Source organism: Prunus persica, chromosome G8 (assembly GCF_000346465.2).
Source record: "Prunus persica cultivar Lovell chromosome G8, Prunus_persica_NCBIv2, whole genome shotgun sequence".
Taxonomy (NCBI): Eukaryota; Viridiplantae; Streptophyta; class Magnoliopsida; order Rosales; family Rosaceae; genus Prunus; species Prunus persica.
The window spans coordinates 10,477,406-10,501,569 of NC_034016.1; the positions used below are offsets into that span (position 1 = coordinate 10,477,406).

Sequence of the window (24,164 nt, forward strand, 5' to 3'; positions counted from 1 at the left end):
CATACAAGCTTGACTGCAAATGGAGTGAAAGATGAGCCCTTAATGTTCTTGAAGTTGACATTGCTGATCTTAACTTTTGACGGAGGTTTTTGTTCACATTGAGTATATGGGCAGTACAATTGGTCTATGAGGATAGGGTTACTGACATTAACCATGATAATATCCTCATAGTGTATACCCGAGGCAGTGCTAGGCGAAGGAGAATCTGGAAATCGACAGTGAGAGCCATCCCGACTGTTGTGTGAAAATTGACACCACGCTAAATGACAGGACCCGATCCAAATTCCGCTTTGGAATCCGAGTCAGACCCTGTGCGTGTCCGACACCTGGCAAATGTCGGGCAAAAATGACCTATTTGCCATTCTATACAAAAACACGATAAAAATAATAAGGTTGACTTATACCGAAAAACCGGCAGAGTTTCTCTTGTAACTGGCTCAATACCAAAACATTTACACTTGTCAAAACAAGTATATATATATACAACCAACTGCCAGCATACATATATATACACATGCCAAGAGTTCAAAGCTCAGTCTAGGGCAAAACATCAAAACGACTACTAAGAAGTTACAAAAGAGTGAATCTTTGTACAAAATACAAATCCTACATCAAAAGAAAGGCACGGAAGATGGGAAGTGGCCCGGTGGTGGATTCCTGTGCACGTTTACTGCCTGGGGGTGCAAAACAACAAAAAGGGTGAGTGGACCCAAAAACACAGTTTAGAAAATACCATATGAACATACTAACCTCACTGTAAAAACAGTTATACAAACTAGCTTATTTTTTTTATTTTTGAAATCAATGCATGTATATAACTATACATTTGAAAACAGTTGAAACTATCACCTAGGTGTACCCCTATTTTCGTCAAATCCTTATATCCGTCAATTCCTTGCATCACCATGGGTGACACATACTCGCAGGTCTCAGTGACACGAGGTCAGTCTGAGCCTCAACTCGCAGGATTCAGGGAACCGTAGTCCACCTTTATCCGCATTACTCGCTCTACACGAGTTCAAGTACCAAGGAACTCGTGGGGCAACTGTCAAGCATGCTGACTAAACCGAAGGCAACAAATATAATCCGAAGGCAACATTTAATAACTGGGTACAAGGTGGTTTAAGAAAATATAAAGTTTTTGAAGCAAAACTGTTGAATAATTAACTTTCTGTAACCTTTAAAATTCTGCTGCCATTTATCTGATAAGTAACGAGAATATCTGTTCCTATAAGCTTTAAAGGAAATTTCACTCGGCAGCATGCAACATAAAATATTTTACAGAATAAAACAGCTGATAACTGAAATTGAACTGCTTAAATTCATTTATTAAAACAAAGATTCCACTCACTGATAGTCTGAGCTCGCTGGACCTCTTGAAGGTCCCTCCTGCGGGTCAACTGGTGCCCGGGTGCCTGATTCAATGATCATAATATTCTATTAATACAATATAGTATTAAATTAAAAACCCTACCCCCGGCTCCTAAAAGTACGTGCGTCAATTTCAAGTGATCCCTAGGCCCATAACAGCTTTCCTTCCACGTGAGGTAGTTTAGCGGTATCTTGGGACTCAAAAAGCGCTAAAGTCCAAAACGTCAATCAGGAACCCCACGGGTCTATGACCTCACAATATGATCCGGATGCCGCTAGAAGGTCCAATATACTTAGGACACATGTCCCGAGGGTATTGGTGTCAATCGGACGGTCGGATCGATCACAATCCCGTAATCGCATAATTTCTAAACCCTAGCCTTAGGGTTCACGTTTTCGGAGTATCCGGGACTCCGATTCACGATCCGTCGAATCCTACACGTTTCTAAAATTATCTAGAACAACATATTTGAAATTGATTACGATCCAACTGCTCAACCGTATTGAACCCGATAATAGCACAATATGAAAAATCCATTCGAGGCTCAAACGGTATCCAAATTGAGATCCGTGAATTCCTATGCGCTCGTGACAACCTAAGGATCGCATCAGAACACTGTGTCACTGCACTACACTCGCCCACGTGCCGCCGCACACGCCGGTAGCGATGGGTGTCCAAAGCGATTACGCATCACCGAAAAATCTCAAAACCAAGGCTCCAAACTCCTATCCTAGGTATAACACCATATTTGGAACCACTTTTGTTCTTGGACCAACCCCAAAAACTGACCGGAAGTGGCCGAACACGGAGGCCGAAAGTCAGCTGAATTCCAATTTGAAAACTGAGCTAGCTACGGTGAAAATCAACGCAAACCTACCCAACCATCAGCTAGAGCACGGAAAATAGGTAGAAATCCATACCTTACTCGACAAATTTAGAAGAGAATTGTAGGAGAACGAACGGTTGGAAATTTTGACAAAACCGACTCGTTTTTGGACTGAATCCGGCGACTACAGCGACGGCTGGCAGCGGAGAGTGGTCGAGGCTTGAAGACGGAACCGAGCTGGTCCTGTTGGCACCGACGGTAGGGGCAGAGGTGGTCGGTGGCGGAAGTTGTGGACGTTTGAAGTGCGACGGCTGGAGGAAAAAAAAACAGAGAGGGGGAGAGCTCGCGAGAGAGAGAGAAAGAGAGAGAGAGAGAGAAAGCTGAGGTTTTTATAAAATCTGATTTTTCAAATTACCATTTTGCCCCTCGTGATATTTTACTCGTATTTTCTTCGTTAAAGCTCCGATTCGAGCTCACTTCGTGTCTATGAACTCGTGTCGTCGTGCTCTACGCAACGGTGTATGTGGAATTGTCAAATTCCTTTTCGGGCAAAAAGTCAACTTTGCGTTCATAATTTATTCCAAGGGCAAAATTCTCTTTCCGCATAATAAATTACTAATTAAATATGAATTTTAAGTTTGGGTCATTACACTAAAGGCGGCCTTTCGATCTAAGTTCGTTGAGTTCTTGCGCCACCATTCCGAGATATTTGCTTGGTCATATGATGATATGCTGGCCATTTTCCCTGAAGTGATTTGTCACAAACTCAGCATTTCCCCTGCTTATAAGCTGATACGACAGAAGCGACGATCGTATGATACCGAACGGTATAAAGCCATGAAGGCCGAACTCGACAAGCTTCGATCAATCTGGTTTATCCGAGAGGCTACCTATCCAGTGTGGATGGCAAACTCTATAGTGGTCTAGAAGGCAAAAGGCAGATGTCGAATGTGCCAAGACTATACCGATTTCAACAAAATGTGCCCAACAATTTCCAGTTATCACGAATCGATTAGCTCGTTGACGCCGCTGCTGGTCACGAGCTACTCTGCTTCATGGATGCTTATGCATTCTACAACCAGATTTTCATGCACCCTGCCGATAGCGAGTATACGACATTCATAATAAACAAAGGCTTATATTGCTACAATATTATGTCGTTCGGCTTGAAGAATGCAGGGGCAACGTACCAGCGATTAGTCAATCGAATCTTTGCCAAGCACATCGACAGCACCATGGAAGTCTATGTTAATGACATGTTGGTAAAAAGCCAAACTGCCGATCAACACCTTCACAACTTATCCCTCATGTTTGTCATCTTGAAAGAATACCTAATGAGATTAAACCCAATAAAGTGCGCCTTTATGTACATTCGGGAAAGTTCCTTGGTTTCATGATCAGCTAGCGAGGAATTGAAGCGAACCCTGAGAAAATCAAAGCTCTGATAGATATGGAAAGGTGGAAGACACAGAAGGACATTCAGAGCCTTTTAGGATGAGTTACGGCCTTAACGCGATTCATTTCAAAGGCTACCGATAAACGCAACATTCTTCAAAGCTTTGAAGGGAAGCAAGCAGTACATAACCTGGATGGCCAAATGTGATCTGGCATTCCAAGAGCTAAAGGACTATATGAGAAGGCACCTTTGCTATTGAAACCCCTTCCTGGAGAGGTCATACTCCTTTATCTCTCCGTATCAAACACTGTCGTTAGCTCCGTATTTATATGAAAGCCCGAAAAAGAGGAACTACCGATCTTTTATGTCAGCTGAGCACTGCAGAATGCTAAACTTCGGTACCCTCCCTTTGAATAACTAGCCTTAGCTCTTATCACCTCAGCGCGTAAGCTCCGCCCCTACTTCCAAGCTCATACCATCATTGTCTTGACCAATCAACCACTACGGCATGTCATCTAGAAGCCTGAAACATCTTGCCGATTGGTCAAATGGGCAATTGAGCTAGGAGAGTTTGATGTCTAGTTTAAATCCAGGCCAGCGGAAAAGGGCTAGGCTGTTGCAAATTTCATATACGAATTGACACATTTGGCAGCACCAGAAAGCTCAAATACGACAATGGCATCGGCCAATCTGCTGAACGGCAAGTGCTTCGATCCTGCAACCACAATCTGGGTCTTACACGTTGATGGGTGGGCCAATCAACAAGGATACGGTACCGAGCTTGTCTTAACCACGTCCGATGAGGTCAAGATTGAATATGCCTTCTGTTCCAACTTCAGAACCTCTAATAACGAGGCTGAATATGAAGCCCTCTTAGCCAACCATCGGCTAGCTAAGGCTATGTGCACTAGACAAATCAACATGCACAGTGACTCCCAACTCATCATGAATCAAGTGACGATCGACTTTGCTGCCAAAGATGCATCCATGTCAGCCTACTTATCTAAAGGAAACATGCATCTAATGCTTAGGAAATGAACTTTAGCCACAACCTATATAACAAAAAAATTCTAAATGGCGGATTCATTTTGTTTATACTAGTTGAGCTAAACCTTTCTCATTTTAAATTGAGTATCTTAGCCTAGTCTCTTTGAACACAAATAGAAAAGGGAAAAAGCTAATAGATCTTTACCCTTGATTACCTTTTCTTGATTTCTCAAGAATGAACATCTTTGTTGGAAAGGCCTTTTGTTTCTCTTGATTTTGACTCCTTCATCTTAAGGCTCCAAGATTGGAGTCCTCTACCTCATCACACCAAATGCTCCTAGAGATGAATAGAAGGCAATCAAGAAGTATGGATTCTAGTCTACTTCTTGATTGGACCAATTTTTGGTTTATGGAAGATGAGATACGAAGATAATCACTCATCAACCAAAGTAGGAAACCCAAAACCCTACTTAGGTTTTCTCCAACACTTAGCTTATATAGGACAACACAAAAGGCAATTGGGTGGATATTTGGGGCTACATTTGGTCCATGAGTCATGTCATCTTATGCCACTTATCCCTTGGGCTCAATAGCCTTTTGGACTATTTTGTCCATTTTCTTTTAAATCATATTTAAAAGCCCAATCCAATATTTGTATATGTCAATGTTAATTCCATAATTAATCTTTTAATTAAAATTTAACTATTAAATTATAATTATAGTTTTACTTAATTGACCCGGTCGAACTATTTGACTTTGGTCAATTGCTCCGATCAACATGTTGACTTTTGACGATAAAATCGGGTAGCAAGTCCCTGTTGAAATCCTAACTCAACTGAGCATGGTAGGCCCTGAGGTGCGTGCCGTATGCTATGATGACACTTGGATGTCCCACATCTTCTCTTACCTTACGAACAACATCCTGCCAAACAACAGGGACTAGGCAAGGAAGATACGATACCAATCGGCAAGTTACACCATCATTAATGACATCCTCTATAAATGCGGTTACACTATCCCCTATCTCAAATGTATCACTGCCGAATAGGGGGACTACGTCCTTCGGGACATCCACGGGGGCATCTGCGGCGATCACTCAGGCTCCTGTGATTGGCCCACAAGGTGTTTTGGCAGGGTTATTTCTGGCCAACCATGCACCAAGAGTTGTTTTGGTAAAAAGATGAGACAAATGCCAGCCATTCGGCAACATACCACACGTTCCTGCCGAACCCTTAATACCCATTGTAAGCCCATGGCCTTTTGTACAGTAGGGGCTCGACCTGATCGGTCCAATGCCCCAAGGAAAGGGGTAGGTTAAGTACGCAGTGGTAGCCACGGACTACTTCACCAAGTGGGTAGAAGCCGAAGCCCTGACGACCATCACTGTAGCAAGGATAGAAGATTTTGTCTGGACCCATATATGCTGCCGATTTGGTATCCCATAAGCAATTATCACCAACAATGGCAAACAATTTGATTCGGACCTTTTTAGACAATTCTGCAATTGCCTCAAAATTAATCTATTCTTTGCCTCACCAGCCCATCCTCAGTCAACGGGTCAGGTCGAAGCCATAAACAAATCATTAAGAAAGTTATGAAACGGCAGTTGGATAATGCCAAAGGTGCATGGCCGGAGAAGCTTCTAGAAGCATTGTGGCTATACAGACATCATTCCGAACATCCACAGGGGAAAATCCCTTCTAGCTCACATTCAGTTCAGAAGCCATTGTGCTAGTCTAGATCGGCAAGGTCTCCTACTGAACGGCGAACTTTGCCTCCAAGCCAACGAAGCTCAAATTGCTCTGAACCTTGACATGATCGAAGAGCGCTGAGTAAAGCTGTCAAATGGGCAGGGTCGGGCAGGCCCATCCCATTTAAACTCGTGCTTTTAACGTTTTTGTGCTAGACTGAGTCGGCCCATTTAGCAAAATCATTGATCCCAGCCTGACCCAAAGCCCATGTCCACATTAAAACGAGCCGAGCCGGGCTCGTGCTCGTGCTCATGCTATACTCGAGAACCAACCCATTTAATTTGATTTTTTTTCACCTGGTTTTTTTTTTTTCCACTAGATAATTCAAATTATAAAACATTAAAAATATAATTAGAGGCAAGAAATGATGAATTATTTGAAAACATTTATCAATCAAACATCCAAACAATATGAAAGGGCGGAGGGCAAAACGTATCCAACTCTACAAAGTCCACTTCAACATTTCATCTTTAAACAACTTATTATTTTATATGCGAAGAAATGTCTTGCTTTGATTATAAGAGAAACGTATATATCATATGTACTGTCCAATGTTGTTTAATTAATTTGTAATTGATATGTTTAATTAATTAAGGACCCAAGTAATTTCCCTAAAATGAAAGACATGAAATATATGTTTACGATTAAAAAAATATATAAACGATTACATTAGATGTCAAATTATTGCATTTTGACTTTTGAGAAAGAAAAAAAGAGTTAAGTGGGTCGGGCTTGGGCCGGGATTGAAGCGAGCTTAGGCTCGGGCCTTGCTTGAAGTGGGCTCCGGCCAAGCCGTGCCTCATTTAAAAGGGCTAGGCTCGGGCCTTGCTAGGCCTGCCCTTCCCGTTTGACACCTCTAGCCATAACCAATGTGGAGCCAACCCAACCCAAAACAATCGTCGTTGCTTTAAGCCAAGTTGAGCCAAAATGTGCGTCACTGTATTCCTTTTGCGAGGTTGATAAAACACTTCTCGTGTATCGCACAGCCTCTTTCTCCTCGAGTTTGAAAGGAAAAAACGTAGAATTCTTTGATTGGCTTATTATATAATTCTTTGGAATGGAGCATCAGACTTATTTGATAAATTTGCGTGATGTGATCGTATTAATCCTTTATAAAGATAACTCCTCCCAATACCATGTAAATAAGGAGTTGTACAATGCAAAAGTTTCCTTTTTTTTTATTTTTTATTTTTTTATAATTCTTGTTTAAAAAGAAGAAAAAGAAAGCTTGTTTAAAAGCCCTTTTTGTTGTTGTTGATTAGCTTCTTTCTTGACTTCACGTGAGTGGTACAGTTCAAAATGAAGTCAAGAAACATCACGTGAGCACCGCAGTCCAATTTCCTCTTCTTTTTTTTTTTTCTATGTTTTTTTTGAACACTGGTCTAAAACGACATCGTTTTGGCCATGGTGTTTTTGAAAAAAAAAAAAAATGACGCACTGTGCGTAGCAACAACAACAACCATCGCATGCAAGCCTTGGTTGAGGCAATTCGTCAGACACTTAGAGCGCTCCACGCAACCTTAGTAGAGACTTTTCCGATGAGGGGAGGTGCAGTTGCATCTCCTTGCGCCCTAATAAGTCCGCCAGTGGTTGGCAACATAGAAGGAAATGCAAGTTTTGCAAGCATATTTTTGAGCAAATTGACAGAATTCTCCAAACACAAGTATTAGGTGGAGGAAGGTCACAACACGTTGCTGCTTCTCTCTTCCATGCTAGCCATCTTCTGTTTTCAAAATTTTCTTAACCCACCAGGAGGTCTTCGGTAACAAACTACAACAAATACTGATGATGGAGACTCTATAGAAAGACCATGTCTTGCTGGAACCGCATTGCTTGGCAATTCGCACTGGTCAAGCTATACATACTCCTACTTCGACATGTTTAACAACATGTGTTTTTACACTTGTCAGACAGTTAATCTTCTGATTTGTAGTGGATTCCCTACAAAACTTCATATATTCGTGTTCATCTTATTAATGCTTATGTGTGCTAGTCTCATATTGGTGTCAATCATGTTTATGCTACTGATTTTATTGGAAATACCTGAAGAGATTCAGAATGCAGTTCTTTATTCCATCCCCAGATGGTTGAAGATCTGGTTTGGTATGATTCTAGTGATCTTTGCTTTCCATGTTATTCGAGTGGCAATTTGGTGTATGAAAAAGGTTAAGGGCTACAGGGCCAAGTATCTACACCACAAAACATCAATGAAGGTAGGCCTCGTCAATGGGTCTGGCTGGGCTAGCCCAACTTAAATTTAATGGCTCGGGTCGAGTCGAGTTGGGCTTTAAGGAGGAGAGAGAAAATAACGATCTGGGTTGGGCTGGGCTTTTTCAGAAAATTCAAAGCCCAGGTCCGGCCCATGGGCTGAGTGTAAGAAAGCCCATCGGGCAAGGGCGGGCCAAAATGGGCCTACTTTATTTTATCTTTTTTTTTATATGGAATTTTTTTGTCAATTTTTTTTTTTCTATGTTTTGCTGTGTTTCTATGTTTCCCTTTTTTTCATAGTTCTTTTTTTACATATGTTTATAACTTCCATAGTTTTCTTTGTTCATAACTTCGTAGTTTTCTTTTTTCTTTTTCCATAAATATGAAGATATAATTATACAACCGCCATTTTTATTGTATGAATATAGTTATCCCCTACTTCATTTTTTTTGTTCTCACAATGATAATAGATAATGATTTTCTCCATCTTTCATTTAACTTATATGTATGTGGGCTCATGGGCTGGGCTTTTAGGGCCTAGCCGGACTTTAGACACCCAAGCGCAAGACCAGCCTACTCAACAACAGGCCAGATCGGGATTTTTCTCAATGGGCAAAGCGGGCCTAATGCAGGTGCCAATGAAAGTGGCAATGAAGGTGGCTCAGAGGAATCAACCTTTGGATGTATAATAGGAAGATATAACTAGTTTCTATTAATGGTTACTCTTTTGACTTGTAATTCATGCAGTGCAAAATTATATATATAATTCACTGAGTGACTAGTTCACTACTGTTGGAAGTTTGAATGAAATTCAAGGACTTTTGTCCTACATTGATAGAAAGAAGAAAAAATGTGGTCTTTATAAGTATGGTAGCCTCACACTTAGTAAATAGAAGTTGGGTCAAGTAGAAGCCAATTGGGCTTTAAATTCGATTTGGGCATTAAATATTATATAGATAATATTTAATATTTAATTATAAAAAAGATGACCTAATCCTTGGGGCACTTGGGCACTTCAGATTTAAATTAATTTTTTAGTTTCGAATTAATGATTTTTTTTTAATTCGGATTAGTTTAATTTATTTATTTTTAACAGTTGTGTCTCTTTTGATAGGGTTTCAGAAAGTCTATTTAAATCAGAATAGGTTTCATTCGCTCAACATAGAAAAAGCATTCTATAAGCACATTCATATTTTTTGAGAGCAAAACAAACAAAGTTTGCTAGATTCTAAATCCTAGTGTTAGGGCTTAGAATATAGATAGTTGAATCCTGGGAGGCAATCACCTGTAAAACTTCAAGCACTGAGAAGAGGTGAAATTACTGTCTTTAGGACATTACATCAAATCTGCAAGCCTCTATCTCGAATCCAAGTCAGTTTCATTTATTTATTGTTTACTGTATTTGAAATTACAGTTTGTTATAAATTCAATTTTGTTGGTATTTATATATTGTTATTAGTCACTGATTGTTGTTTTTTTTTCCAACAATCTAAAGACAGTAAATTTGATGGATTCACAATCATCAGTGACTGTGAATGGGGGTGACTAAGAATCCCCATGATGAGAAGCCTGAGAAGTTCATGGGAATTGACTTCAAGAGATGGCAACAGAAGATGTTCTTCTATCTCACAACCATGAATCAGGCACATGTTGTCAGAGAGGCGGCCCCTAAAATAGACGAAAATCCAATGTCTAAGGAGACAATGATGACCGTTAAGGCCTGGAAACAATAAGATTTCCTGTGCAGAGACTATTTAACAGGCTTGATGATTCTTTGTATGACATTTATTCATCTTACAATTCTGCAAAGGAAGTTTGGGAATTACTTGGAAAAAAAATACAAAATAGAAGATGCTCGTGATTGGCAAATTTCTCAAGTATGCCATGGTTGATTCGAATACCGGGCCCACCAAAAGCACCTCCTTAGAAGAGGACTACTAAATCTATGTGGAAAGAGAGGATTAACTAGTCCCATACTCACAAATGTATAAGATGCATAAATTATTATTATTATTATTATTATTATATACCCATATATATTATATTATATTATACTTACATACAAATATACTATAATGTACATATATACACGTATACACACACACACACACACTCATATATATATATATCTTATAATATACATACATACATACATGTATATAAATGTGTATTATTATTATAACATACCCATATATATATATTATATTATAATATACATACACACATATATACTCGAGCTTTTATTTAATCTGACCTGACGTTAATTTCAGTAAAAACAATACTCGAGCTCCAAGATAGATATGATTTGTGTGGGATCAAATATTTTCGTCTCCAATCACAGGACGCCACGTGGAAAAGAAGATTATCCCTTCAATTAATTAATTGAACCAATTTATTTGGCCAATTAATTAATAGGGATAATATCTTAATTAATAGGATATTATTTTTATTTAATAAAGATAATATCATTAATTCAAATATTATCCTAATAAAGATATATAATCAAGTCCGACTCAATCCCTATGAATTTAGGTAAAGAATAAACTCCTCCTAATAAGAGTTTATTCTCTACGAAACCCTAGCCCCAAGGCTCCTATAAATAGATGACTTCATTCATCATTCAAGGTACTTCAAAAAACCTACTCCTAATAACCAAGAAAAATACCCGAAGCTCTCTCCCTCTCTACTCTCCGCTCTCCATATTTTCTCCACAAGGCTTCGGCGACCACACAATGCTCCGGCCGCCCGGTTCACACCATACATACATCTCCGTACCATTTTGTTAGCTATTGTTTTCCTACAAACACTCGAACTAACTTGGGCATCGGAGGGACTTTGGCCAACATCCCCGGGTGTGGTCTATTTACTTCAGTCTTTTTTACAGGAATCGAGGAAGAGAGAGAAAGAAGATCAAAGGTTGAAGGATCTAGAAGTGAATATTTTCCCACGAGATTATTTGCACAAAAAATTTGTATTTCTTATAAGTTTGTATTTCGCTGTTCCGAAAGTTTTGCCGCAAGACTTGCCTACAAATTAGACTGTTCATTGCATCCATGTTTATAGAGATGCAAGCCATATAAGCTCAATCTAGAAATTGCTAACAAGAACGTTAAAAAATATAAAATACTAAAACACCTCTCATGTCATATAGCTCTCTTTTACGTAGCATCAGTTGTTTATAAACAAAGTTACGAAAAATATATACAAATTAAACAATTGAAGGAATAAGAGAGAGAGAGAGAGAGAGAGAGAGAGAGAGAGAGAGAGAGAGAGAGAGAGAGAGAGAGAGAGAGAGAGAAGAAACAACTTATTATGCCTATAAATAGCGGGTTGGTCCGCACTTACATTATCAAGAAATGGAACTAACTAATTAAGAGTTCAAACAAGGCAAAGTCTGTTGCTGTCATCCGTCCCACAGTTGCTACCCTAATTGCTTTCCTTCTCATCATTTCCTTGGGTGAGCTATTAGAATCTAACTTTTTTCAACTCAATTATACATTTTATAATTATTCTATAATCTGCATAGCCGTATGATATGTAATGGAGATTAATTCTGGTAATTTTACAGTTAACAGTAATATGTACGATAAGCGATATGCCCCCTGGAAGCTAAGCGAAGTAAGACATGGTTCGGCGTTTGTCCCAAATCCAAGAGCTGTGACAAACAATGCAGGACATGGGAGAGGGCAAAGCCCGGTGCTTGCCCCGCAACTTGGCGCGATGTTTTAGGTGTGAAGGTCCCTTCAGGGATTGCATGCTTCTGCTACTTTTGCAAAAAACATTAGGTCAAGCATGTCTGTGTTTGGCCAGGAAAACAAATTGATAAATAAACAGCTTTTGCTGGCTCGCTCTATATATGCTAGTGGATCGAGTACTCTTCGGTCTGAAACTGGAAATAAAGGCTTTTGTGGCTCTGTACAGGCTAGAAGAACAGTTGTGCTTCAAAATAATCGTGTGACTCTTTACAATTCAGATACTTCTGTTTACTAATGGTTCTTTTAATGAAAAATATTCAAAAAGTAACCATGCACAAGCATGCATGTATACATATGATTAAATTGAAATCTGAACCATCCAAACCACTCGTCTGATTCATCATTCTCCATACTTAGGGAATTCAGCTTATTTAGAAATAAGGTATTCATAGCTAGGCTATATCGTAGCCCTAGCAAAAGGAAATTAGAACATGATAAACTTATGAGAATCAGTTGTATTAATGAGATTCACACATTATCTCATACCACATGTTCATTAGGTACATTAATTAAAAAATATTATCTATATATTAGGTACATATATCTCATATTTACCTAGTAATTATGTACGTATTTACTTAGTAATCATGTACATTATCTCATATTTACCTAGTAATCAGGTACGTTAGAAAGTTCTACCTATATATTTAGCTCATACTACCTATATATCAGGTACATATTATTTGAGAAACCGTCATCAATAGTTCCCTTGTTTTTATTGTTTTTTCTCAATTTTTTATTTGTTGTTATGCTTGAACACCGCCAATCAAATTGATAAGTATTAAACATATTATCTTTTCAATATGTTTAATACTGGGTGTTTATACCTATGCATAGATACATAATATCATGAGAGTCTTGCTTGATCGATTGGTATAATATGTGGGTCTTTACTGTGTTTTCCTTATTTACCTCAAAGAGTAAAATTGACACAACAAAAGAAGTAAAAAAAGTCAAAGAACCTACATCTAAAACCAACAACGTGTTGACCCCATGGCAGCTAATGATTATGGACCTAGATCTAAGACACCCCCGTCCAGATATATTTCAGTTTGGTTGCTCACCTCTACACATATATACTCATTTTGTATTATCTAATATGACCACCTCCACAGGGACGAACCTAGGATTTTAAAATGGGGTGAGTTAAATTTACCTTATATACGCACCGGAAAGTGGAACATAAAGATGCAGCTACTGTAGCGTACCAATTCGTTCTTTTTATTTATTTAATTTATTTTTCACTTAAAGGGATTATGTGTGAAGATGGCTATCAGTGAAAGGAAAATTAGCAATAGACTCTTCATAAAATAAAAAAATATATTAAAAAAAAAAAGTTGGCAATAGGCTAAAAAAGTAATAACGAGATGGAAATACTTTTCATTTTAGAGAGAACTTAACAAAGATGTCGTACACAAGAATGTCTTGAAATAGTCAAAGAGAATTTAATTCAATAGTTTGTCTCATCTTTTTTTCTTTGAGTGTATTAAATTTTAGGCTGATAAAATAACAAGTCACCTGGGCTATAACCCAGGTTAGTCCCTTCTAGGGACCGTCCCTGAGCAAGGGCGGAACCAGGAATTTTTCGGTAGGTGGGCTAGCTAAAATTTTTAGCTTAAAATCTAATTATATATATATATTTTTAAATCTTATCTTTGCCGTTTGAATCTGTTACAATTTCTTGGCATCAACTAAATAAGCTTCTAAAATGCAAAGTGAAAAAATGTAAATAATTAAGTTTTACATATATATAAGTTGTAAACACAAGAACAATAAAATTTGGTTAACATATTGTTACGTTCTTGAAAGACAATACAAATAAACTTGAGATGATATTTCCCTAATGTTGTAGTTGATGATGGGCCATATAGGCAGGGGCGGATCCATATAGGGGCAAGATGGGTCAATTGGCCCCTACAACCCCGAAATCCACCATTAGAGGTGAAGATGTTGACCTGCAAATTGCCCCTAAATTGCTTGATGAAATGCTCCAGATGGCGCAGCACACCAGCACAACAGGGAGATTACCTTATTTCCATTTTCAACATTTAAGTAAGTATATTTGGATGAGGGAAATAAACTTGGGATTTTGACAAAAATTAGAATTTCTAAATTGACATGAACCAATTCCCGTCTTTGGATAAAAAAAACAAAGAAATTTAGAAATTCCGCGTGGGAAAAAATATGGAATTTGGAGATCATAAATCCCAACTTTAAATTCTATCTAAAAGTGTTAATGTATGCATTTTGAGTTTTTCTTTTGGCTTCCCTTGATAACTTTGTAATAGGATTTCTATTGTTATTTATCAAGCTCAAGTTTAGATTGAGAATAGCTTCTCTAGGTGTTCTTAACTAACAACTATCCTATGGAGGTTCAAGCAAATTGGCAAAGGTAAATTGTGCATTGAATAACATTGCATTAAACTGTTTTCATAAAATGATGACTAGTCATCTGTTTCTTGTATGACTAGTCATCCTTGCTCTGTATGATCTCCAGCTGGATAACCAACTTTTTTGTCCTATTCTCTTTTCTCTCTCTGCTGCCACATGTGATTCCGACCTAAGGGAATTTTTGTCTGTAAAGGCTAAGGAATTCCTCTTTGGGAAGCCGTCTCTTTTGTGTGAATTTTTAGGAAAGGTTGGCTTGCCATCTTTCCGTTCTTCTTCCTCAAGAGAGAACAATATTTTTATCTATGAGTTTTTCCAAATTGATTTCTTTTTGAAAAACTGCATTTGAAATACTTATCTGCAGTCTAGCTACTTAAAACACTCTCTCATTTATATCTAGGTCAGATTCAAGATTGATTTCTTCAAGAGTATGGTTTCTTGAAGAAATTGGTCATGCTCATTTGAATCCAAATTTTGGTTTCTATTTGAGTTAGAGCTTGCAAGCTGGTGCCATGGGATGAATGAGCTGGAGAAGGAGCTGCCATTGCCATGAAGAACTGAGCTTCAAGCTTTGCTAAGTTGGAGAAGAAGATTGCACAAAGGAGGTATAGCTCATCTTCCTAAACTAGGTTTTTCTTGAGCTTGCTTGTGTTGCTTTGTAAGAATCTTTTTCTACTTAGTGGATTACCTGGTCAGTTGATGACACCAAGTTTTTCCCAATGGTGGGTTTCTAGGTGAACAATTTCTGTTTGCTTCTCTGTAATTTTTCTGGGTTTGTGTTCTTGGTGGTTGACTAGTCATCATATGAATTATGGGTTTGTGTTCTTGGTGGTTGACTAGTCATCGTATGAATTGTGGTTGACTAGTCATCATATGAATTCTGAGTTTGTGTTCTTAGTAGTTGACTGGTCATCATATGAATTTTGGGTTTGTATCCTTGTAGTTGACTAGTCATCATTATTTGCTGTTTGGTGTTTGCTTGATTATGTTGTCTTCACACACTTTCACCATAGTTGTTGCTAGCACAGAGGATGCCTAGATTGACGGGTCCTTCTGAGTGCCTAGGTTGTCACTAGTAATTCTCTAGGCTTGCAAGTACATCTTGATATGCTCTGTGTATGTTATTATTTGGTATAATTTATATATGACAGTTGACTAGTCATAAGAGTATTTGGTCAAGGTCTAGAGTGTGTGAAGTTTGTTGCGTTCTTGGTTGAATATCTTTTAAGTTTACCCCTCGTCACCTAAGTACCAATTTCAAAAAGTCGTCATTTCTAAAATCCCAAGAGAGATTGATTCTTTAAAAAAGATAACTTTACAAATAAAAGTTAAATTCCGTGTTTTAAATCCGTCACCCAAACAAGAAACTTTACAAATTCTAGAACATTAATTTTCATCATTTTAAATTCTGTCATTTATGAAATCCTTTGTACTTCTAAATTTCCTCATCCAAACGAACTGTTAAATGTCGTTGTCCTTTTACGTTTATTTATTTTTATATTACTTCATTTACTTAAGTTTACAATGTAAATAAGCCCCCCCCCCCCCCCCCCCCCCCCAAAAAAAAAAAAATTGGATTCAAATAAAAATACTAGAAAATCAAATTCCTATCAAATCAAAATATGAAAAATCGGTTTTAGTGCAAAATACGATTTAGGCTAAAAATGATGGCTCATTAAGTCAATATATGCTTCATACTAAAATCCCATAAAATCAAGTTTTTTTATTTGATGTTTAAGGAATAAAAGCCGTCAAAAATTATCTTAAGAAAATGATTATTCTGAAAAACCATTTTTCATACTTAGCCAATAGTTTTACTTCAATTTTTTTTTCATGTATGATATGAATGCATGAAGGGACCTAAGGTCAATCTAGGTAAAAAGCCTTAGATGTTTAATCCACAAAGAGTTTTACAAGAATAACCTAACTCTTACGTATTGAAGAAATATTTGCTTGAATAAGCTCCCCCAAAGATAGTACTCATAAGGATCCAAAGTTTGAGAGCTAGAACCCAAAAGAAATGCAGATAAAGCCCCAAATTAAAACTACGACGAACCTAAAAAATGACGTAAATGCCTAAAATGAGTGGGAATGTGCTAAGATATGCCATTTTTATGTCGAACAAGACGAGACGCCTTGGGAGGCGAAGATGATTGCACTAATTTTTTGGTTTATTATCACATTCTTAGAGTTATTTTTGGTGTATTGCAATGTGTGTCTATTTTTTGAAGTTGATGCAGTTCTCTTTGATATGAACATGAATATTTTGTATGGTTTTATCAATTAACTATGAATTAGAGTATTATCGTTTCATTTCAACATGTCTATTTTGTATAGAATTTTTTTTAACCTTTTACATGTTGACCCTTGGAATGAAAATTTATGAATCCACCACTGCATATAGGTTTTTTTCTTCTTAAAAAATCTTTCGCCAAAGGCAGCAGATACTTTCACGACAAAAAGGCAGTAGATAAAAAAAAAAAAAGACAGTAGACTTTGAGAAAAAAAAAACAAAACCAAAGGCAGCAGATTTTGCAAAGGAAAAAACGAAGAGGCAGCAACTTCTTGTGGTTTATTATTAGTTTTTCTTCAAAACAGCCTTGGTTGTGGTTTCGCCTCTGAGTGGGAAATTTAAAAAATTTGATTTTTTTTTAAAATTGAGTTCTAAAATTCTTCAAACTTCTATGGTATTTTGGCAGTATGTATGAGAAATACCTCTCTTCCTTCTTAACTTTTGAGGAAAAAATAATAATAATCTAATATTCAAAATCTTGGTCAATCGTCAAAATATTTTAGTCTTAAAGGAGTAGAAATTGTAGGCCAGCACTACAACGCCATGTGCTTCTGTTTTTAGTAAACCATATATTAAAAGGATATATGCAACCAATCTTATCTCATTCTTCCAATCATTATATTATAATGAAAAGAAGCTTTAAAATATGTTTCGAGACTTGTCAATGCCATGAAGATGAAAATGAGAATGCCTCATAGGTGTCAGTTAAGAAGGTTCACATCTCTATACGCTTTGTCTAAGTTACAATAAAATGAGTAATTTTAGGGTAAACGATTACCAGAAATATTTATTAAAAAGACTTGGGGTTTTAAAATAAAGATACAAATCTCTAAAATGGCGGTTTTAATTAAGATTGTTTAGAGGATCAACATTCATTATGCCTTGTTTTATGATATGCACGTTGTTGATACCATGACTAATCGGGCAATTAGTTAAGCAAAATCAGCCACGTGCCGTGCTTTGAGAGGTTATCACTTTAGTCAAAAAAGCCTTGCCAAAAGTCACAACTAGGGGCAATATCAAGAGTCCCACAATGAAAGACTACAAGAGGTGGAGACTCCCCTTCACCTAGAAAAGAAGACCACTCTCCACTAAGAAAAGGGTCCATACATTAACCACCTAAGTCTAATCCTTAGGTTGGATTAGGTCAAATAGACCTCTAAGTGTGAAGTTTTATCACAAAAGACTTGGTGCAATTAGAAGTAGAACATCTATATTTGAACTGTAGATTATTGTTGTATTCTCCAATGTGAGACTTACACATCATGGCTTGTATCGAGACACTTACACCAACATAAATAAATGAATATATGTTGTAATGGTGTTGAGATCAACCTGAATTAAGTTTCCTAATTAATGGAGGTTCAGTTTCGAAAGGGATTTGACTTCACCTTAGATGCTGGGGCTTCTTTCCCTCGATTGAGGAAACGGACTTTTTATTACAAGGGGCTCTTGCCGTCTTAGGTTTGACTTTGCTTAAACTTAAAGCAGCTATAATTCACTGTTCCCAGAATTTTGCCGAAAGACGTGCCTACAAGTTAGACTGTAGAGATCAGATCCATGAGGTTCATAGAATTATTAATATTTCATAAGCACATGCAGAACTTACAAGAAAGTAAACATTTTAAAAAACACTTCTATTCATATATACTTCTACGTGTCATGTACAGATTGATCAAGTTGTGAACAACGCCTAATTTACTGATCGGATTTTCATTTGGAACAAAAACAAACAAACAAACAAAAGAGAGAGAGAGAGAAGGGACAACATATTCTGCCTATAAATTGGGGTTGGTCCTCACTTAATTGTATCATCAAGAAAAAGAACCAACTAAAGAGTTCAAAGATGGCAAAGTCTGTTGCTGGAATCCGTCCCACAGTTGCTATCCTAATTGCTTTCCTTCTCATTGTTTCCTTGGGTGAGCATAGCTAAACCCTAATATGTATCAGTAGCGAATTCATGAATTTATTCATGTAGGGCATAAAAAAGTTGCATTTTCCAACTTCGTAATCATATTTTTTATTTATTGTTTTTATAATTATCATCCTATAAATTTTATTTTTAATATATGCGAAATTGAATATTTTGTTGAATTTGTGCGATAAACAGTGGTGCCAACGGCAGAAGGAGTAATATGCCCGCTGGAGTCGAAGCGTAGCAAGACATGGTCAGGGGTTTGTGTCAAATCCAAGAACTGTGACAAACAATGCAAGACATGGGAACGTGCAAAGCACGGTGCCTGCCATGCAACTTATCGCAACGTTCTCGGTGTGAAGGTCTTTAAAGGGTTTGCATGCTTCTGCTACTTTTGTAAAAAACATTAATAATTAGGTCAAGCAAGCAAGTTTATGTTTTGGCTAGGCATGCATGCATGCAGGAAATAAAGAGGTTTTGCTGCTGCCTCGTTCTATGCTTGTGGATCGTGTACTTTTCTGTTTGGAAGCTCAAAAATAAAGGCTCTCGCAGTTCTGCTGGATCGGCGAGAACCCACACGTGTTGTTTAATCATGTAACTCATGTTTGTACTGCTTTAAATTTGTACCCTCCCCTTGTTGTTTACAATAAAATATATATGTTTGTTTCCAATATGAGTCAATGGTGATCCAAACTGTTCAAATTGTGAGGCCCATTTCGTATTGTAATATGTAGTGTATGTGTACCTAAACGTCGATACGATCCAATAATAAAAATCGTTCATCTGTTAATTAGGTCTTTTTTTAAGGATCATCTCAGAGACCATTAATCCATCTAATATAATTTAACCAAATAATACTAATCCAAAGCGCGGTGTGATTTTAAATAGAAAGTAACCACTTAGTCAATGTTCTATTTATATTTTTCGTCTCTTTTGAGATCCCTGCAACAAGATATGATTGATGAAGACAACAAACCGATTTATTCCTGAATGTAATGAAATATTAATTTGCTTAAATCTTAACACATGCATTGCAGTTGCAGACTAATGGAAGAAGCTAATGTCGCCCTGCATATATAAATTTAATGAATTATGAGCATTGAGATTTGAGCATCAGGTCTAAACAATGTCAAGACAGGGTTGAGAGAACAAGATAGATAGATAGAATCCATACTGCCAATACGTGTTTGACTGACTTTCATGAAGATATCGTAGAATCTTAATCAGTTAATGCTTTCATCATTAATTTAAGGGATTGTCCAATATAGGTCCCTACAATTTTTATTTCCTAGACATATATATCCATTATTCTATAAATCTATGTGTAAAACCCAATTTCAAACTTAAATGACCAGTAGGATATAAAATGTCATAATATTCTTATATTTTTACATCGTTACCATCAAACTTTATATTTTATTTATAATTTATTCCAAATGTTTCATTAACTGCCATAATTGTAATTAAAACTCCCTATTAAAATCATATCAATCTCTTCATTTCTTTTGGTTGCCAATCCCCCTAACACATCGCCCCTTAAAATTGTAATATATATATATATATAAATTACATATCCAATAATGTATGTATGAAAAATATAAATATAAATATATACGTATCAAAATATAGGTATATTATTTATCAAAAAATAAAAAATAAAAAACTAGGTTAATTACTTTGAAATTGAAATTTCCATTCATTTTTCATAAATTAAAAATAGGTACACAATAATTTATAAAAAATAGGTACGTTGTATAATTGAAATTTATGCACATTTTTTATAAATTAAAAATAAGAGCATTATTTAGAAGAAAAAAATAAGTCTATTATACTAGGTAAATTGTTTTACTAGGTAAACATTATTAGAGAAAAAAAAAAGGTACATTATTTAGAGAGAAAAAATAGGTACATTATTTAGAGAAACAATAGGTTCATTTTAAAAAAACAAACAATAAATAGATTATCAAATTATTATTCAACATAGTTAGAATATACACTATTATTCATAAAACTATAATAAAATAGATAACTAGTCGTATAATTCATAAAAGGAAAACAACATAATTTTTTTATTAAATAAACTAAAACATTAATTACCTATAGATTACCAATACATTAATGTTGAATTTAATATTTAATTTCAAATAAGTTTCTAAATTAATTCTTACATCCATTACAATCATTTGGAGATCTTTCCAAAATTCAACGTGTGTCATTAGTTACACCTCTCATAACACATTAACTTATAAATAGGGGTCTTGGAATCCGAAAAATACAATAAATCATATTTTAAGTTATATTAAGTAACTTACTTAGTTGGATCCTAGTCATCGAGTATTTTAAATAGAAAAATAAAAGGAAAGGTTGTAGGTGATTTAAAATAAATTTTATGAGTCTAAGCTCAATTTACAATTAATTTAATTACGATTGTTAAATTAATCACAAAAAGATGAAATTTAGCATCTGTTGAATATGTGCAGCAATGTAACTAGAATTTAAGTTCACGTCTCGAACTACCGAATTTCAAAGCCAAAAGAAAAAAAAAACTTTGTACAACATGTTCAGCTAAAATTTGGCTCGAGACCCTTGAGTTAGATGTCAATCTTCCTTCAGATGTCTGCAGGTGTACAACCAGGCGTGAGAATGTAAAGGTGGCAATGTCTTACATTGGAAAGTTGAAAAGTCTAGCAAGAACTTATAAGGTGTTGGGTTACTTTCCTGCATTGCCAATTGGTTTTGGAGTGTTCCCGAACATGTATTACTAGTCACAGACCTGAGATTACAATTCACAAACTACACACATACAACAACAATAATCAAAACCCTGGCGGACTTAGAAAAAACTAGGTGACAACCTAAGCACTCAGAAGGACTCGTCAATTTAGGCATCCTCTGTGCTAGCAACAACTATGGTGGTATGTATGTGAGCATCCATTAATTCAGAAATAGGAATAATAACAACAGATGATTAGTCACAATCACAAAATCAACCCACGGGCATGTTCACCCAGAAACCCACCCTGTAGATTCTGTAAAGTGAAGCTCAGCCCTTTCAAGAAACTAATGCAAGAATCTTATCTAAATCTAGATGAAGATGTGATTCTAGATATGGATGCATACTCAAGAAGGAAAAGACCAGCAGATTTTAAAAAGAGAAACCTTTTGAAAATCAAAAAAACCTTTCAGACCAAGCTCAGAGGAAAAAATGCAATGGCAGTGACTTTCAAAAAATTTCCTTAAATGAGCTAAAAGCCATGACGGCAGCTATGCCCAGTGCCCTACTTATCCTACAGAATTCTACTCTAAATTCAATGCAGCTGTCAGCCAATCATGGTAATCACAAGAGGACAAACATGAAAACCATGTGAAAATCACGTGGAACAGTTTAATCATCTGGAAAGAAAAAGCAGAATGAAACGCATCAGATAACAGAAAAAAAAAAAACATTTTTCAAACATTCGAAATGCTAAATGCAGAATGAATGAAATGCATGTAATAACTTACAGTCTGAAACCTTCATAGAGTGGGATTCCATCTTGATTGCAGAAGACTTCTTGCGATAATATTTAAACCAAGCCAAGACTACTAAGCAGAATTTTTTACACATAAAAATGAAAATACGAAGTTGTCAAGGGAAGCTAAAAATAAATCTTAGCAAGATAAACCCTACAAGAAGGGAGGGGATTTCTCACACACGCACAACTAATGCCATACGGAGGTTCAAAATTGAGATCTCTGGTCTGTAAGTCAAGGCCCTTTTTTAATGGGTTAGCCTGTAGGTACCTGAGTGTGCAAGGTCATCAGGTTATGCATTGGATGGGTAGTATCTATAGGTTTTGTTTTTTATGCTTGTACTCTGTAGATATCTCAGTCAAACCGTACATGAAATAGGTCATCAGGTTATAATTAGGATTGACCGTGACATTAAAATTGTCAACCATCTCATCACAAGAAGAAAACTAGATAATATAATTAGATTATAGTTTTGATGAGACTTGAGCAATTTTACCGATATGTGATGTCTAAGGGTTCGTTTGATAACTTTTTCATTTTGTTTCTACTGTAGTTTTTACTTTTAAAGATAGAGAAAACATATACTTAAACACTTTGGAATTTGTCGGAGAAGGTTGCACCTGTGGATAAGAATGCGGTGTGTAGAAATATTAAAAGTTCAGATTCTACAAATTTGTGGAGAATAACAACTAACTAATTTAATGGTCATGGTGTTCATAAAGAAAGAAAATAAACTTTAAAAAATTAAGAGAGAAACTGCTTCCTAAGACTATAAATTAGGGGTTGGTCCTCACTTGCAGTATCAAGCACAAGAACTAAGAAAGAGTTCAAAGATGGCAAAGTCTGTCGCCGCATTCCGTACAACAATTGCCCTTCTAATTGTTTTGCTTTTCATTGCTTCCTTGGTGAGTTATTAGAATCCAACTTTTATATGAACTCATCAACAGCTTATATCATCTGTGCTTAAAATCAGAAACATGCATTATTATTGGGTTAAGTGTATGCTTGCATTCTAATTCTAATATATTATTCTATTTCTGCAATTTGTGCTACAACATTAGTGCCAACGGCAGAAGCCACAGCAGTGCCGTGCCGGTTGGAGTCGAGGCGAAGCAAGACATGGTCAGGCATTTGTATCAAAACCAAGAACTGTGACAAACAATGCAGAACATAGGAGTGCGCAAAGCACGGTGCTTGCCATGCTACTTTTGGCAAATTTTTTGGGGTTAAAGTCCGTACAGGATTCGCGTGTTTCTGCTACTTTTGTAAGAAGCATTAGTTCGAAAATCATGTTTTTGGCTGGGTATGCTAAATTAAACAGCTTCAATTGCTGACTCAGTCCTTGCTTTTGGATGCCCATGGGTTTGAAATATGAAAAATAAGGGCTTATGTTGCTTCTAAATAATCATGTAACTCCTGTTACTCTGCCATCTTTGTTTACAGTACCTTTGTTGACAATAAATAAAGTGGATCCAGTGAAGAATATTTATGGTTATCTATGTTCAGCAATTATTATACAAAAGCAAACATGTGTATGACGTAATCCTTGATCACTGAAATACATGAATTTCGCATATAATAAGTAACTAGGGAAGACTTAATTGTATCTGGTGGGTTATGTTGGTTGAATTATGGTAAACTAAGTCTAGCTATAGCTAGGTTGCCTCACATTAAGTACAAAAATACGCAGTCTAGCCTCGATATCGATTTCTTTATATAGATAGCTACCCTAACTCGGTTAAAAAATCATCAAGAAAGAA

The 24,164-nt window shown here is 36.5% G+C and overlaps 1 long non-coding RNA gene across 1 annotated transcript; it reads left to right on the top strand.

The window, feature by feature from the left end:
- On the top strand, positions 18,739–19,681 carry LOC18766561. The gene is made up of 2 exons (XR_002273014.1): positions 18,739–18,895; positions 19,087–19,681. It is a non-coding gene; the product is annotated as an uncharacterized LOC18766561 (long non-coding RNA).